Here is a 12,017-nt window from a genome sequence, read left to right as displayed (position 1 = left end):
ATTTTGAAAACTGTAAATAATAAATTATGCTTAACCTTTATCATTCTCCCATCAACCTGATTTGTTAGTAAAGATTTGTGTTAGAATTAAGGTTTTCATATATTACAATGTTCAGAAAAATAAAAACTCCCTCACCAAATGCAAGATAGCAAGGTCCACATTTACATCCTCAGTCTTAATTCCAGTTGTCATAAGTCTTATAGATTTACATAATTACTTCATTTGCATAATCACTTTAGACCTAGATTTATGCTCCAATGAAAGCAGACCTGAAACCTTTTTGAAAATAACGCTTAACCACATTTTGTACTGCAAAGATACAGGACTGACATTAGAAATGGACATGTTGCCCTTTCCTTAGAGCACCTTGGCATCTGGGCACCTGAGTGAGTTTGGTGGGTTAGTACAGGAGCATCCTAAGTGTCTGCTGGTGGTCCTTGTGCTATAAGACATCTGGAGTGGATAGGGCTTGAGGAGGAGGGGCTATGGATTATATACCATATTTGCTCATGGTCCAAAGGACTTTTGGTTCAATTACAGTGTCACACAGCTGTGGTGGTCTCATCTATCCTCAGAGGGGGGCTTTTAAACCGTGAGGATTAAAATAACAAATCCCAAATGCATCACTCAGTTTCTTATAAGTCAAGTGGGAAGATTAGCTGGGGAATTCACACATACAAATCAATGTGTCCTTCCCCTTTTCTAAAAGTTTTCTTGTTGAAGACAGTGAGCTACAGAAACCCATCAATTTAGACATGGTCACATAGGTATTTGCTTTTGAACCAGGCAGTGAATTTCCCTTTGACTTCCCCAAACCACAGAACCCTTACTTCTCTTTTTACTGTAAAGATTCTGTCAGTTCAGGGAAATTGTGCTTGCTGAAACACTAGAAAGTAGGTAAATATTTCAGTGTAGAATAGGTGGGTGCTATTCTGTTATATGATAGTATAAAGTAATTCCTCATAGGAAACGGGTTACTTACAGGATGTAGGTTAGGTCTTGACACCATACAAGTCATGACAGAAAGTTTTTGTCATCTGATAGTTTTTGGATGGACTATTTACAGTGAAGTCAGACCCTTAAACCAGTTTCCAGTGGACAAATATCTGAACCAGAAAGGTCATCATGATTGTTAGCAATCTTACATGGCTTCATGTCAATAGTGTGAGAATGTGACATTACTCTCTGTGCCAGGAAGAAATTAAATTACAGTATTTGCATAAAATCTTTTTTCGTGTTGTGCTTAGTCTGCAGAGTATCTGCTTGAAAGATTTCAGCAGATACTCCTCCTCCAAACACAGACAGGAAATCAAAAACAGATGAAGGCATCTGCTCAGAATAGAGTTGCCCTGAACGGACATCTTCAAGCACGGGCCAATAAGGCAATGATTTCCATGTTCCAGGGATAGCTGTTTCCTTTTATTCTTTCCTGTCAGTCCTTCTAATTGGCACTTTACTTGGCCAATCAAGCAAGACTCAGCAAATTAATATTTTTAATCACTACTTGCCAAAAGAGTCCTGCTTTCCCAATATCCTGAAAAGAGTAACTGTGGAACTAATGGACTTCCAGCATTTGGAGCCACCAAACAAAGGAATGGTGACTGGAAAGCTGTTCCTTCTCTTAGCCTGCGTGCTGGATAGCTGTTAAGAATAGGAAGTGCTGCTTTTCACTCATTTTTGCACAATGGTAAGATCTCATTGAGACAATTCTAACTAGCAAAGAAAATGAGATTTTCCTCCTAGACCGGTGAAGTATCTTGAGTACATTTCAGGAATTGCTACATGATGTTTTAAACCATCTTCTGGCTTTGGAGCAGTGGCCAGTCCTGAAAGGCTGAAAGAAGTTGAACTTGCAGCAGTCTATATTCAGTGTTGTTGCCCACCTCACAGAATTCTTGAAGGTTCGTGAAGTGTACATCTAAGGTAGTTCTCCTGCTTCACAGTGGGACCTGTGTCTGGAACACATCGGCTCACAGAAGTCCCTATCCTTGACAAAAATTTTATGCCCTTAATGACTTTTGGCCATCACTTCAACAACAAGAGAGGTGGAAAACTCAAGCTGATCCCTCTTGTGTGCTCTGTGCACTGGAGACAGAGCACTTAATGGAATCCTCCAGTTTCTGTCAATGATGGTTATGGAGCTCCGTCTGAACTACAGAATTCTTCTGTATTCCTCTGTCAAACCATGTTATTGGAGTCAGTCATCTCTTTACACTTGGGCTGTAACAAGTTCCCTGCTAACTACAAAAAGTGAAGTATTTTAAGATATTCACTTGACTTTTCCTACCTAGTTATTGCAGACTGCACGTCTGTTTTAAGATTGTTATAGCAATTCCAGGTAAAGCGTTAGATCATACTGTGTCAGAGCAGCATCTGTGCTGACAATTTCAGCAAGAAAATTATTCATCTTAGACATCTACAGAGCATCATCCTGAAGCTCTGTCTTCCCAATTCAACAGATGTTACATATATTAACAACTCTTGATGGGTTACAACATAAAGTGTTGCTCCTATTGCAACCCCTCAAGAATCTGAGTCTGCCAGGGAAGGAACTTATGGTTGTTATTGAGTACACTGTGCTGAAAATGTGGAATTGTGCCACATGCGTATAACTGCTAGGAAGAAAACAGAGCATGAGTTACCTACCAGTAATGATGAGTGCTGGATGTGCACATATCCCACACAGCCCCCTTTCTCCTTTTGTTGTACTCCTGCACCCTTGGGATTCTCATACACAAAGGCATGCTGAGTGTTCTGTTGTCCAAAGTAAAATCTCCAGATGCCTTAAAGCTTACATGTGCTATATCAACTGTGTCAGTCCTTGCAGTCCCTTCAACAAATGTGCAACTCCAGCAGATATGCATATATACCTCTCATTGAACCCTGGTGCTATATTTTAGCAGTCATTCAATCACAGGAATGAATATCTTTCCTGCAGGTTCTTTGTGCAATGCAAGTAGCAACACCAGATAGCATAAGCATGTTCAATCATACAAAGAAAAAAGTAATTTTAAAATGCACACACAAAGCAACAGTAAGAGTACCCGACCAAACAATTTGAAATAGAATGAGTCACTACTTTTAAGATATTTTCCTTAAACTCCAAATTTTGAAACTTATTAAATGGAATGTGGCATCAATAAATATCTTGGTCTAAACCTTTGTCTGCACAGCAAGTGTGCAGTTCTACTGTCATGTATAAAATTTAAGAACACAAGCAAAATTGCCAGCAAACATCACCGGGCAAACAGTTATAAGACAACAGTAAGCCATCATCCCTAAAAGCAAAAATATGTACCAATCCATAATGAAATTAAAACTGCCGAGAGCACATCACATTTGCTCTCAAAGAATTCTGTACATTTCCAAATCACAGCCAAAAAACACAGGTAGACATCTGTCTGCAGTCTGCAGGATGTGTCTTCTGCCAGTTCATCCCTTAAATAATGAGTATTTCTGTGCAATCCTGTTGTTGTCATATGTTATATAGATTGGCTTAAACTTTTCAGTATCTCATAAATAACAGCAGTAAACTAACCTGGGGATTAGACAGTCCAAAGCCTAATAATAGGAAAATAAGGATTCAGAAGACTAGACAAAAACCCAAACAAACAAACAAAAATGTAGAAAAGACTGGAATGAGAGAAGAGCAGAAGGGGAGCAAAATAATAAACTCTGAGGAAAGAGTCAATGCCAGTAAATGTCATATCGTCTTCAAGAAAAAAAGAGTGAAGCACTGATGGAAAGAGGAGAGCATGTTCATCCAAATCCATTGTAGGAAAGTAGGACAATTCATCCTCTTTTGTTCTTACCGTGTTTTAATACTAATGTATAAAATCATGCATTGTAGCTGTTGAGGGTAAGGTATACCTAAAATTTAAAAGCAAGCATGTGCCATAAGAAGAGTCATGAACCACAGAGATAGGAAATAAGGGTGTTGGTCATTCCTAGAGAATTCAAGGGTCTTCTGAAAGCCAGGGATCAGATTCAGACTTGATTCCCTCAATTTGGTTAAATAAGCTACAACTGTTTCCAGGAGATTTGTTTCCTTGTGAGTCAAACTCCAGTCTTACCTTGGCCCTTTTGTCTCAGTGGAAGATCAGCATGTACATATGAACACAGAATTATTTTCTTTTCCGTAATGATCGAACCCAAATGTTATTTTACCTTTGCCAGCCTTGTGTAGGGTGATGTGCCATCTTGCATATTTATTTTCCTGGAGTGATGCCCAGAAGTATGCTGTTTTTTCTTGCTCATGTCTCACTAGCTTTATTTATGAGTTGAGTACACCAGGTTTTCAGTCCCTGGGGACAGGCCTACAAAGGAAATCTGTGGACAGTATTTAATACATACAAGTATGAGACCAGTAAAAAGGCAGCTGCTGAATGGCACTCCAAATTGATTCACAGTTTCAGACTAGATTGTGGATAAGTTAGCATCCATGATTTAAAGCACAAACACCTTTACCTGTTTTGTCATGTAGGAGTAAGGCTCCTCTATCAAGTGGAAATGACTGAATGTGCAAATTTTTGCTTGGTTTACAGATTTAAAATTCCGTTGTTCTCTGATGACTGAGTCTAATAGCAGTATTGTTATTGTTATTGATTCTTACTGATTGCATAGAACCATATTTTGAAGATACCTTTTTCTTGCTATTAGATACATTAATTCCCTTTGGCTGTAAAATAAATCAAGATTAGGCCCTCTTTCTCACATGGCATCACAACTGATGAGTTCTGAGAGGTGTATTATCCCTTCAGTTATAGCCTGCAATCCTATTAATTGAATAATAGCATGGCCTGGGGAAACTTAATGGCTAGTAAGGGTACATAGGAAAGCTCACATACGGTTTGATGTACATCTTAAACTGCTCTTGGGTTTCCAGGCTGGCTGCTTGAAAAAAACACAGTTTTTACCATCCTCTAGGACTTTTTTGAGATGCCATAATGCTGGACCATTCTTCAAAACAGAACTGATGGATAAGCATTCTGATGGTCAAGCCAAGGAGTGGGGCTTCTTCCTCCCACCAGTGCTGTAATTCATCTGACAAGTCCACTTGATATTCCTGCCTGTGTTCTTCATCTGGCAAATGTTTCCTGCCTAGATCTCTTTGTAACAGCTGCACTAGGTGTGATGTGGCTGTCGACTCAGGTAGCATGTTAACACATTGGTGTTGTACTTAAGGATGCTCCTAGACTCGCCTCTGGGGCAGCTCTGGTGTCAGTGCAAACTGCCAGCATGGGATCTCACTTGCAAGGCTGTCTGTGTGTCTGTGCACATCTGGGGGTTTGGTAGCTGGTGTTTAGTGAGGTGGGTTAGCAGGCTGCTCCGTGCAATGCACAGGAGATGTGGCACTGCTCCTGGGCACGGGAAGCAGATGGAGTGGGGAGCACACTTCGATGCCAGCCATAACCAAAACCCTTCTCCCAAGTGCTGTGCCAGAGCATGCTTTCCAGTGATGGTGCACAAGTGATGGTGATGGCTACTTCTGTGCCAGGCTGGGCACTCTTGCCTTGAGGCAGGCAGGAGGGCTGTATGTCTGATGGAGGTGATGCCTTGTGAAGGCTGACCTAGAACACAGGCTAGACAGAGTTAAAGAATAAAGTAGGTATTTATTAAAAGGCCTCAGTGGATACACCTTGGGCACTAGAACCCAGCCAGGGCTTCACCCAAGATGAACCGAGAATGGTCACAAAATGGACAACCAGTCACGGGGTCTGAGACTTTTATAAGTTCTGGTCCATTAGCATACTGGAATTAATTGTCCAATTATAGATTTAGTTTATGAAGTCCCACCCTTCTTGTTTTTCTCTCTTCAGTCCACTGTTGTTTATGCTCTTGGGCCTGAAATTTGGATCATTTGAAGGAATTGTTTTGTCGACCTACTCTGTGAAGAGAGCTTACTCTCCCCTAATATGAAGCTCAGAACTACACACTAAAGCAGTACAGAATCTGAAAAAAATATAAAAGCTAAAACCTGAGGCATCAGAGGAATTAGCACTGCCAGTTTGTTTCCACTCTGTGGCACTGGCAGCTGTCAGACCTACTGGTGACAGGCAGGACAGAGCTGCTGAGGTGACCTGCCAGGTGTCAGGTGACCCTTTACCCTCTTGTTTCTACTGACACCTGAACTGCCATAGTAATTCCCTTTAAGGCAATTCACCCAGTGACCCTAAAGAGCTGATTACTCAGTGGGGTGATGGAGCAAGGTAGCCTGAGGGCAGGCATTACTGTGGGCTGGCTTTGTAGCTTCTGCCATCTCAGCTACTGCTCTGTAAAGTCTGGGATCTGGACTGAGGGAAAACCAGTCAGTAAGTAGCTTAAAGGAAGGGGATGCCCTCATTAACCTTTTACTGAATTAAGGGTCCCAAGTAATACCAATTACCTCACTTAAGAGTCCAGCACTTGCCTACCTCTCTGCATCTTTACCACACCCCTCTGAAACAGTTGCCTGCTCCAGCTGACACCCGAGCCAGGGATATAGCACTGGCCTTGAAGAAGCGGTGCTGTAATTTATGCTGGCTAACAGGACAGGAGCCAGTGCATACACCCCATGCTTCTTGCCAGAACCAGGATGCCTTTTGCAGAGGTGCTGTACCTTGTAGGCACAGACAGCTTGGGAGAGTAAAGAAGGGAGGCTGTGCAGCTGAGAAGGAGAAGCAATGAAGCTGCAAACTGGGGGTGAGGAGAGAGCAGAGCAGATGCTGATGTATTACCCTGGTTCATTGGTCCTACAGGTATTGGCCGGGCCCAAACTGCGAGGGATGCTCTCAACTATGGCCTGCTGTTTTTAAACAAACCAAATTAGCCTTTGTTACTTGGGAGTTTATGTTCAGTTTTGTTTTTTCTTTTTTTAGTTCTTTGGGGTTTTTTCTCCCTGTAGAATCACAGAAGGGTTGGGGTTGGAAGCAACCTTAAAGATCATCTAGTTCTAACCATAGCCATGTTTGTTTGTATTATTTTGTTTTCTTTAATAAGAAATAAATAATTCAGAACAATGACTAGATTTTCTTGCAAGTAGTTACATTTAGCTGTAATCTGTCTGGTGACTTGGAGGAGAAAAATTGCACTAGTTTGAGCTGGACTGAGTAGCAAGGATACTTTGATCTGGGACAGCAAAGAGAGAATTGTATAACACTGTTGTGTTGTCCTGAGTGGGAGAATCCAGTGAATTGCGTGATTTTTCCATCTTTGTAATCAGTTTGTTATGCAGAGAGCAATGCCATGAGATTCTTCATTTTATCTGCTGGGTTTTCCCTGGCAGCATCTGAAGAAGTTCATTATAAGTGTTTATCACATGATGCACTTAATCACACCACTGAAACTCAGAGAATAAGTCATTCTAATAAGACCCTTCAGAGCTGCCTCATGAGCTACTTACTGATGTCCTCTTCCTTGGTGAGTGTACAATGAGTTTCCTTGTATCCCAGTCCATGATACAGGAAGTTCATTATCCCCAGTCTGAATTCAGACGTAAAGAAAGGAAGCAGGGCTTACAAAGAAGTGACAGTGATAATTTGCAAAGGATTTTAGTTAGCCACTCAAATCCCAGATAGAGTCAGACTGTAAGCTCTTCGTTACAATGGCCTTCTGGTATTCAGCATTAGGCGCAAGGCAGCTGTATCTACATAGCTACTTCTAATATTGTAAAATTCAGGCAACACACAAAAAATTATGAAAATTCTTCTTTTGATTAGTATGACTTCACACTGCTACAGATGAGAGGTTCCCTAATGGAAGCTTGTGAGAGAAAAGGGAAATCAGAACTGAAAGCATGCTTTTACATCTTGCACATCTACAGCATGATAGTCAGAGCTGATAGCTGGGCTGATATGAAATGCCTTTGCTAAATCCCCATGAGCACCAAGGGGTTGAGGCAGAGACTTGTCTGACAGGTCTGGAGCTCACAGAAATGCTGTTTGCAACTTGTGCTTGTACCCCCTATGTCTGGTAGGATAAATGCCTTTCCCTGTGATGTACCTAAGAAATGCCCTGGTTGTAGGGAGCAGGTAGGTCAAGGACTACTCATTTTACTGAGCTCTGCCACAAACAATGTGACACCAGATTTCCTGGCACTCTGGATTTTCTCAAAAATGCTGTTTCACAGACAGTGTCTCATCAAGGCTTGTCTTCTTGCCCTCTGCAAAAGACCATTTTGGGCTTCACCACAGATGTAGGCTTAGACCATACTTAAAACAGAAATGCCCTGGATAGTTTTGCCCAAGCACCACCCTCTCTCCATACAATAGCACTGCTGAACTACACCTCTTATTTCACATCATGTGAAGGCAGTACAAGGTCACACCACATCCAGTGATGATTTTGTGTAGGGATGCACAGGCTGAGCCTGATGTGGGTCCCTGGATGAACCTTTTTTTTGTAGTGAAAAAAGCTGGGGCCTGGAAAGTTGGGGCCTGGAACATTGAGCTGTTTTAGACAAAGCTACTCTGTAAGACATCAAAACCAGGGAAGTGTGCACAACTGAGAAATATGGGCAACAGAAAAATGATCACCTGGTTTGATGAGGATGGGGCTTTTTCCCTCGTATAGCTCCAGTAAAGCAAGTCACAAAGTTCACACTACTGTCTGGGCACTGCTTTGAGGGAGTAGTGAAACCTGTCTCTCCAATGCCAACTCCATCCAGGCCAGAGCTTAAAATTCAACCTGTGTCAGGAATAATTAACTCCAGCCTGGAGTGAGCAAGGAGTCTTGACTATATCAATCACTGTTAGGGTCTGAGATGTGCAGTTTTCATTCCTTGTGTTTTGCATCTGTACCTCTATACCTGTCTGTCTTGCCTTGATGCAGCTGTCTCTTGACTGCTGGTATACTGCTATATCAAATTGTCATCAGTGTGACAGTCAGGAGGGACTGGGCTGCTTTAGTAGGTTGGTTTCCAACTACTAAGTTAAAATGGGACACAAAAGCCTGGAGGAAAATACTATTTTTTTAATCTTTTTCCTCTTCTTTATAAAAATAATAAGTGCTAAGTTATTTTACCTCTTAAAAAAAAAAAAAAAAAGAAAAAAGAGACCAAGAGAGATGAGTCTATGCTAGCTGATTAATTTTGCTACTGCATTCAATTTTATTACAGTGTAGTTCCCTTCTTCTTTCTCACTTCTTTATTGTACTCTGTCTGTCTTCTCAGGTGCTATTGTGCCTATTTTAAGAGCTCCCCTTCATTTCTCTTTTGGGATAATCGTACTGCTGGTTTTCTGCTGTTTCAGCTTCTACACAGCTGGTGCTTCAAGAAAAAAACTGTCTCTTGTAAGGCTGTGAGGAGAATGGACCCATAAAAATCAGTAATTTTTGTATGTACGTGCTTCTTTAATCAGTAAGTCTTCAACAACCTTACCTAAATGGCCACTTTGCTGTTATCTCAGCTTCTTAGCTAAGGAGGCTGCAGAAGAGTGAGTGGGTAACTTTCTGCTGTCTGCAGCAGAGCAGTAATAAAGTGAAGAATAAAAAAAAAAAAAAAAAAAAATCTCTGTTTTCCAAACAATTCTCTGCCCTGTATGTGGGGAAAGCCAGTCCTGAGCATGTGGAACCATTGCTGGTAGGGATGTTTATAGTCCGCTGTAAAGAGGGGTGGTCATTTGTCCTCTGTATGCTGTTGGTTTGGCATTTGGGAACCACTAGTGCCTTATCAGTGCTGAGGATGGATTTCAGTGTCACTATACAGTCTATTTGGGGGGAAGTTCTGGGAGGAGGACTGTGGCAGGAGCATCTGGCTGTGTGCATTTGCACATGTGTGAGATGCACACAGCACCCACTGAGAACTGATGCTACCAGATACTGACTGGACTGGGCTTGGTCAGTGCCAAGATGAGCTCAATTCCATCTCCCAGCCTTGGAGTGAAAGATTCTTTAATGCACTTGCTGCTTCTGGGATGTTCAACTCAATCCCCAGTAATGTTCTGTTTAGAAGGCTTTCTCACTGAATTTCTTCCTTTGAAGACTGCGGGGTTTTTAACAGTGGACTGCAGCACCTGCTGCTTGCTGGAAATCCCAAGGCTGGCACGGGAGCATTGCAGTGCTGAACGTGGCAGTCACAATGCATCACATTTACCAGATTTTCACTGGGCGTAGCTGATGAAAACCAGAACAGACATGCTGTAAGGACTGTCAGCCCAAGTCAAGGAAGGTAGCTTTGAAGAAAGCCTCCAAGATAGTATTTCCAGAATGTAATTCCTCAGGAAAAAAGTGGAAAATCCAAAGAATGGAATTCAGACAGAATGAGCTCACTGCAGGTACTTGTAATGATTTTTTAAAAATCAATTTTAGTTATTAACTATTTTAGGTTTTTTTTGGGGAAAGGGTGTTTGTCCAGTGTCTGCCATTGTTTTGCACCTTCTTCTGCACCCCAGAAAATCCACACATTTGAGTTTCTCTGGAGCTTTCCAACAGTGTGCATTTTTCCATTCTTAGAAGAGTGGTACAAGTCAGACAGAGAGGGCTTCATCTGCCCAACCATCAAAGTAGGTCCTGGGAAATTTCCTACTCCTCGGCAGGACCCCCTTCCACAACAGCCAGTCCTGCAGGGATTTACATCCACTGGGTTCACCCAAGTTTCACCTGAGATTCCCTGGATCTCCCTGGATTAGCCCCAAGGACTTGGTGTCTGCAGAGGTTGCTGTGAAATCCCCCTTACGCCAGGGTTAGGCAGGCAAGCAGGTGCTTGCCTCTCACCCTCTGGAAACTGGAGAAGTCCCTGATACTTTTCAATAAAGAAAAAATGTTTTTAAAACCCCTGCCTTTGCTTTTGGTGACATTTCTTGCAGTTTGCATGGATCTGTGCAGTGGCATGCAGTGCTCAGAGCCACGATGCAGGGAGTATGTGTGTTTGTATTTGTTTAGTCCCATCTACATCAGTGAGCCCTTGAAACGCAGCCTAGCTGGCAGATCTGGTTAGGCTGGGCAACTTAGCTTTAGACGGTTTTTTGTTTGTTTACAAGTGATCTTGGCCACAGACAGGGACACACAGCTGGTGGTCTGTGCACTGTTCCATGATCAGGCTGAGGCTGGGCTCTGAGCCGATGGAGGCTGGAGTGGGGCTAAGCAATTCCATCTTATTCTTGGCCTAATTTGGAGGGAGATTGGACAGGCTGCTATTCTGCTGCCTTCTTCTGTGGTCTGGCATCTCAGGGCCTGGTTTGGCTCTGCCTGGGTGGGCAGCAGCATCTCGCACCCCTCTGCCATGGCAGTGGAGCCTCTGCTTGCTCAGATGTCCTTCCCTGCAGCCCAGAGAACGCCTCTTGCTGTGAGCAATAACTTGTAATACAAATACCACATAAATACAGGCATTTCTCTTCCTGCACTGGTTGTAATATGCAGATGGGAGAGGTGTGTCTGATGTCTCAGAGAGGGTTTTGCAAGTGACTTTTGCGAGATGTTCATGCGCCAGTGTGGTGCATGCTGGCTGAGGGGACTGTGTGAGCATCCATTGCTCGAGGAGAAGTGACACACTGGAGCTGCGTAATGATACCGATGTGCTGTGTGCCAGCCTGGAACTTCTGCAGAAGACCCATGCTGGGGGTTATGGGGAGAAGAAGCAGTGCCAGCCCATCAGCACTGCAAGCTGGGTGCTGTGGCAGTGCTTCCCTGCAGCAACATCGTGATAAAAGGTGGTGGAGGAGGAGGCTGACGAAAGCTGTGTTCTTCCAGGCAGGATCTGTTTCCCAAACACAGGTAAAACATTAGCAGACTGCTACAGATGTGGGCATGGAAGAACCTGCTAAATTAAAGCCAAAGTGTAACAAGATAGATGTTTGCTTTGGAAGATAACGTGTGCCTGGTCTGCACACTGAAGGTGAGGGAACCCTCAGAGACATGTTTTACTTCATTACCACAGTAGAGCTCTTGCACTGCAAGGCCACAGAGCTCCCAATCCCTCCCTCCCACATCCCCTGGTGTCTGTCAGCTTTACCAGTGCCTCCATCTGACAGCCCAGAGCATCCTAAATGGTGGGAATTGCCCCTTTTCTTATCTCACTGAGGAGCTTCCTGACCACACTGCCC

This window comes from Haemorhous mexicanus, chromosome 3 (assembly GCF_027477595.1).
Source record: "Haemorhous mexicanus isolate bHaeMex1 chromosome 3, bHaeMex1.pri, whole genome shotgun sequence".
Classification (NCBI taxonomy): Eukaryota; Metazoa; Chordata; class Aves; order Passeriformes; family Fringillidae; genus Haemorhous; species Haemorhous mexicanus.
The sequence above is the reverse complement of the archived record's forward strand: the minus strand, read 5'-3'. Positions refer to the sequence as shown.